This window comes from Coenobita brevimanus, chromosome 96 (genome assembly GCF_032717465.1).
Source record: "Coenobita brevimanus isolate Jiangsu-jjx chromosome 96, ASM3271746v2, whole genome shotgun sequence".
NCBI lineage: Eukaryota > Metazoa > Arthropoda > Malacostraca > Decapoda > Coenobitidae > Coenobita > Coenobita brevimanus.
In genome coordinates, this window is record NC_137049.1 from 10342102 (window position 1) to 10348867 (window position 6766).

Below are 6766 nucleotides of genomic sequence, written 5' to 3' on the forward strand. Positions count from 1 at the left end.
AGCATTTTCCCCGCCACCCTTTGAACTTTAACTTATCCTTACTCATAGACGAACCTCCTGGAGACGTGGGGATACTTTCATTTCAAAGGGGAAGAGTTGGTAAGTCTTATGTATCTTAATTTTTTATCTAGCTGTTATAGTTTGGCAGATAATAGAGTTTGAAATAAGGGTATTTTCTTTCCATCACGGATATCTCCCGTAGGGAGGAGCATGCGACCTCAGAAAACCCCCGGCGTGTAGGGGCTAATAAGGACAAACGACTGGGGGAGGACTGACTTATGGGCTAATCGACCTCAAAGCCCAGTACATCAGGTGGCCATTTGATGCAGTGTGTGTGTGTGTGTGTGTGTGTGTGTGTGTGTGTGTGTGTGTGTGTGTGTGTGTGTGTGTGTGTGTGTGTGTGTGTGTGTGTGTGTAAATTTGATGAGGTTTTATAACTGATATCTTCAAAATTAGTCATTTCAGCAAATTTTTGAAACTATCAATAAATAACGTGTTAAAGTTTGCTGACAAAGAAAGTACTGTCGTAAGTCATGCAAGGGAGCTCTCATTCATTTTCACCCATAAATAAAAACATACAATAACCTGCACAAGCAACAGCCTCCCCACGTCACTGGTTTCGTCACGCATAATACCATGAGTACGGTATGACGTCACACTCCATCACTGGTTTCGTCACAAGCCTTACCATGAGTATGGTGTGACGTCATATTCCATCACTGGTTACTTCACACAAGCATTGCCATGAGTTCGGTATGACATCACACTCCATCACTGGTTACATCACAAGTAGTACAAAGTTCGGTATAACGTCACACTCTATCATTAGTTACGTCAAACACGTACTATCATGAGTTCGGTAAGACATCACACCATCATTGGTTGCGTTGCACATGTAGTGCCATGAGTTCGGAATAACGTCACTCCATCACTGGTTACGTCACACTAGTACTACGAGTTCGGTATGACGCCACACCCTATCACTACTATAGTTTCGTTATACTACCATTACCATAAGTACGATATAATGTCATGAGGGATCAAACATGTTACAATCCAAACCCATGACAGGCCTTTCATTCATTATCCTTTTAAATCGATGTTTTTTCTTCACCAACACAGTGTATCACTTCGCTTTTCACGTCAAGAGTTTCACTGGGAGTTTGTTTTCATTGTAGCGATCGCAATTTAACCCCCAGAATGTGGTAGAGTACTATAGTATAACCCAACCTCACCAAACAGAAACTCATAACTGAGGCTGGTTCTTACCTGCTTGGTTTTGCCGGGTCTGTCTGCACTTAATCACGATTCACAACCACATGTATTTATTAATAATATCAAAAGCGCCACAAACACCACCCACTGGCCCGCCAGTAATCCAAAAAATATAAATACATAGTTCCATTTATACTTTATTGATGATACCTTTATAATATCCATGTGTAATAAATATATACCGATGCACTTACATCCTGGAGCAGTTGGCAGCCTTGCTGTGGAGCCCGACGGTGGCCAGGGAAAATGAAGCACATCTTTATTTTCTTACGTGGTTTTTATTCTACGCACGGTACGTTATCGAGACATTATTATGAAGCGTAATTCAAGGTCGCATAGGTATGGAACGTTGTGGAGGGAGCTTATTGTGTAAAGATGGTTAAATGTGCTAGGAATAATACCTGCAAGAATGGGTGTAGGCACCATCCGTCACGCATGCTACAGCCATCAACCTTTGACGGAGATTTAGAAGTCAGCACTTAATTGCCAAAGAAGCATCCCAGAACATAATATACATTCACCGTAACTGAGTTCAGTGTCTCCCTCCTCTCACACCTTCTCGTCTTCCAGCTTTCAGATGTATCAAGTAACCTGGGTCCAAAATCAAGATGAAATAAATGTGACGAAAGACAAAAGAATAAATCATATGATGTGATACAACAGGCAATTGCTTAAAATCTGTCTTTGGAGTTTATTGTTTATTACCCAATGAACTCTAAAGACAGGTTTTAAGCGATTGCCTATTGTATCACACCATATGATTTGTTCTTTTGCCATTTGTCACATTTAATTCATCTTGATTTTGGACCCTGGTACCCCGAAGGGGCTCCAGGCCGGGTATTGTTTTCACTCGGTTTGTATGTTTGACGTTTGTTCGTCTGTCTGACTTATCAACTACGCGAAAACTACTCGTGCGATTTTGACTAAAATTACAGGGGTGATGGGCTATGACCTGATCACCTGATTAAGTTTTGGGCCAAACTGGGCCAAGGTCCAGGCTGTACGTCCCCCCCCCCAAAAAAAAAAAAAAAAAAAAAAAAAGTTTTTTTTCGCCATAACTCCTTTCAAATTCGTCAGAATGACAAGAAATCAAAACTTAAAGGTGCATCCTAAGTCTACTAATACCAAGTCGAATCACTTCCATCTAAAACGGGTCTAAGCTGGCGCAGGGGGCGGAGCATCGGAGTGACGTCAGCTGGCACGAAACCCAAGTTCAGTTGATGCCTGACCGTGGTGGTGAGTGGATGCATGCTGCACTCTCCTGATCATGACACATTTTCAGTCCGAAGTGAGGGAAGGGACTGAAATGTGTGAGGGAAGGTATGGGGATGTGAGGGAAGGCGTAGGGGTGTGAGGGAACCTACTGCTATGTTTTACGGTTAAACGAGTCCGCATTTCTTCCCCTTCTTCGTTTTCCCTTATTATAAATGTTTATTTTGAGTCTGCCCTTTCATACATTTTCTGTTACTTAAGCCGACTGACATCACACACAAGCCACGTCTCCCTGCGCCCTGAGGGAAAGGGAACCGACTTGATATTAGTAGACTTAGGGTGCATCTTTCAAATCTGCATCCTATAACATTCCTCATTACATCACGGGGGTCATCCCCCAGTTAGCGGAAGTAGGGTCAGTGTCAGGTGGGTCAGGCCTAAAACTTCAAATGGGCATAAAATAGTCAATTTTCACCCGATTTACTCCAAATTTGATATGTGACAACTTTGACTAGATATCCTGTCGGGTTTATACGTCAGCACTAAAATGACTACTGGGGACGGGTTTGCTGTGCCTTGGCACTGCTACTTTTATTGCATTTGTTATCTCTCCCTGCATCATATACAGGCTGCACATGCTTTGGCTTATTATCATTACTGTAGTCTTTTTTCGTCTCTCCTCACTTGCCCCCACACTATACGGATCTACATAATTTTTCACTCCAAATTAAACAGATTTCTATTTATCTGGTTGCTTTGTGCATAAACTCTATTATCCCATCCTGGATTCTACTGCTCTCAGAGTGAATCGGAATTTCAAAAGAACTGACGACAGGCTTTAAATATAAAAGTAAAATCACTGTCTTTATCTCCGCGTTAAACAGTTTCTCAGAGTCAGTAATAAATGTACGAAATAAACAATATGGACAGCAATTTGGTCTGACTAAAAAACAGCGGCATCTTAAAAGAGCACATGACCTTGATACTCGGGCATACGAGAGAGAGAGAGAGAGAGAGAGAGAGAGAGAGAGAGAGAGACTAGGTAGATAATAAGAGTGGGAACTGAAGGTTTGAAGAGGAGGGTTTGGAAGTGGAAAGAGGATATGTTGGAGGGGTGAAGAGGAGGGTGGAGAGAGGAGAGGTGGGGCGAATGAATGAATTACACCCCACACTCAATATACATGAGGGGCTGACAAATGGTATGGAGATACATTTACGTATATATATATATATATATATATATATATATATATATATATATATATATATATATATATATATATATATATATATATACAGTATATATATATATATATATATATATATATATATATATATATATATATAATATATATATATACTCGTATGTAACAGAGAGAGAGAGAGAGAGAGAGAGAGAGAGAGAGAGGCTATATTGTGTTCTTTTACTGGCTCTGGCTAGTTTGTACTCGAAAACTGAAAAACTGAACCACATTCACTCTTATTCTGTGCCTCAGAGATCGTAAAAAAAGGATTTTTAAATCACCCACAACAGGGCTTCGTTGATATACAGTTTAACAGAGTCGTTTCACGCTTACGTTTTGTTGCTATACTAATCACAGACAGCCACTCATCCACCAACAAGCAATTTATTCCAGTTTTCTATGTTCTATACATGGTTTCCGGCCTGCTGAATGCTCACACTTAAACAATATCATCAGGGCCTCACAAATGTACTGAACAAAATGAGAAGAAAACATCAGCTGTTTTGGAAATAAATTCCCATTCATCTACGCCCTACTCCTAGTTAACGTTCAGGGACACATTGTTCGCTGGATTTCATGGTTCCTTCATAATTTGGACATAATAAGCATACTCTAAAAATAACAAATTCGTTCACATCATCTTTCTACATCCTCCTCGCCCTCCCCTTTCCTCTTTCTAGTTGCCATGGATTAGGACAGCAGGATCGGGCTGTTGCTATTGCTGTGGCCTCAAACTCACCCGAAAGTAAATCCCGGTGGACCAGACACATAAGTTGCCCTCCTCCTGCAGCTCATCATCATCCTTTTAGGGGACAGGGAGGAAGCCAAGTAACATTTGCATAGAATGGAAGTGGATCAGCCTGGTTATATTAGTGCCACCAGTAGAAGGCGTCCCTCTCCATGTTAACGCGTAGTGTGTCAACAATGTCAACCTCCTTTCAAACAACGGGTGTCTTTTAAATTCTGTTCTAGCCAGCATCAAACTTTTTATTCAGTTAGGAGACACCCCTAATACTGAAAGGGTCATGAAGGCAGTAAAGGTAGATAGATAGTAGAGATAAAGATGGATGTAGACAGAGATACAAATAAACAGATGGACAGACATGCAAACAGATAGATAGACAGGCAAATAAATAAATAAGTAGACAGATGCGGTGTGTATAGATGCCGTGTGTACTAATAGTCCTATCTCTAAACGTATTGGAATTTTCGGTGTTTTACTTAACAATGCCCTCAGCTGGACCTCTCATGGTTGATCACTTGCTAAGACCACTTCAAAGAAACTTGAGTTATTGCAAAGAATCCATAACTTCTTCACTGACGAGCAGTTAGCTATAGTTTAGAAGTCATGTGCACTCTCAGCTGGAATATTGCTCACTCTTCTGGAATGGATGAGGAAAGGTTGCACTAAAACTAGACAAAATTCAGAGCAAAGTTGTTAGAATTATTAATAACCCTGCTATTACAAATGAACTACCTCCCCTGCAGGTAAGAAGGGATGTTGCCTCCCTTGCATTATTTTACAGATACTTTTATTGCAAAATAAATGCTCAAACGAAGTTCCATTGTGCCACCTCTCCATGCCTTCCCCCGCGCTACACGGGGCATCTGGTAGCGCTCATGACTGGACTGTCACTGCCATACTGCAGAACTTCTGTCTGTCAGAATTCTTTTATTGCCCGAACTGCATCTTTTTGGAACTCACTTCCCCAGAGTGCTTTCCCCCAAACTTCAAATTACAACTGTTCAAGTCCAACTGTTAGATTTTTTTTTTTTTTAATGAATGGAGGACACCTGTAATCAGGTGTATGGATTATTTTTTTATTCATTTGTTTTTCCTTCCTGTTCTGGTATTTAAAAAAAAAAAAATATTCAGCTCCAAAAGTCACCCCTAAACTGAAAGAACTCGTTTGGAGGTAGCCTAGCAGGAAAGAAAACAGAAAAGACGTCATGTGACAGTAAGGAAGAAATCTGAGAAGGATGACTGAGCACTGCAGCCACCATCCTCTGTTGTCTGTATCAATACTGGGGCATGACCTTCCTTCCCCCCCCCTCTATCTTTCCCCCTCTCCCTCCCTCTCTCACCCACCCTTGCTCCTTTCCCCTTCCCCCCCCTCTCCTCTGTCTGTCTACCTGTCTGTCCGTCTCTCTCTCTCTTTCTCTCTCTCTTCTCTCTCTCTCTCTCTCTCTCTCTCTCTCTCTCTCTCTCTCTCTCTCTCTCTTATTCAGTTCAGGAGAGTCTTTGGGAGCTGGAGGGTTTATACTTAGCCTTTACTAACCTCCTTACCCCTAGAGATCCTCCTATGCCCCTTGAATCTAACCTCCCCACCTCCAAGGCCATATCTAACCTCTCCACTTCAAGGGCCTTATCTAACCTCTCCACTTCCAAGGCCATATCTAACCTCTCCACCTCTAGGGCCTTATCTAACCTCTCCACTTCCAAGGCCATATCTAACCTCTCCATTTCCAAGGCCATATCTAACCTCTCCATTTCCAAGGCCATATCTAACCTCTCCACTTCCAAGGCCATATCTAACCTCTCAACTTCCAGGGCCATATCTAACCTCTCCATTTCCAAGGCTATATCTAACCTCTCCACTTTGAAAAATCTCTCCAATCTTAAGTAAAATTGTCTGGAGAAAGGAAGAAAAATCATAGAAATACGTTGTGGGTCTGAAGGAGTTAGGCTGAGTTAACTGACCAATGGGTAGCAAAACAGAATATAAAAAGAATGAAAGGAAAGGGAAACAAAAAGAAAAAAAGAACACGGAAAGGAAATATGCGATTGAAGGACATAATGAGTTGCCTAATTTCCCCACAAAGATGTCTAAAAAAATAACAATAATAATAAAAATATTGTCAGAAGAGTTGCTCTCGTAATATTTTTTTCCTTTAACTAAACGGAAGTCGGTTAACCCTACAAGGTGCATGGTAAACTGCGGATGCTCGAAATTCGACAAGCCTTAGCTGTGCAGCAGGATGAGTCTCCTTGGTTACTAGTCAAACCAACCCTCCTGCTGGTGACACTTGGTCAT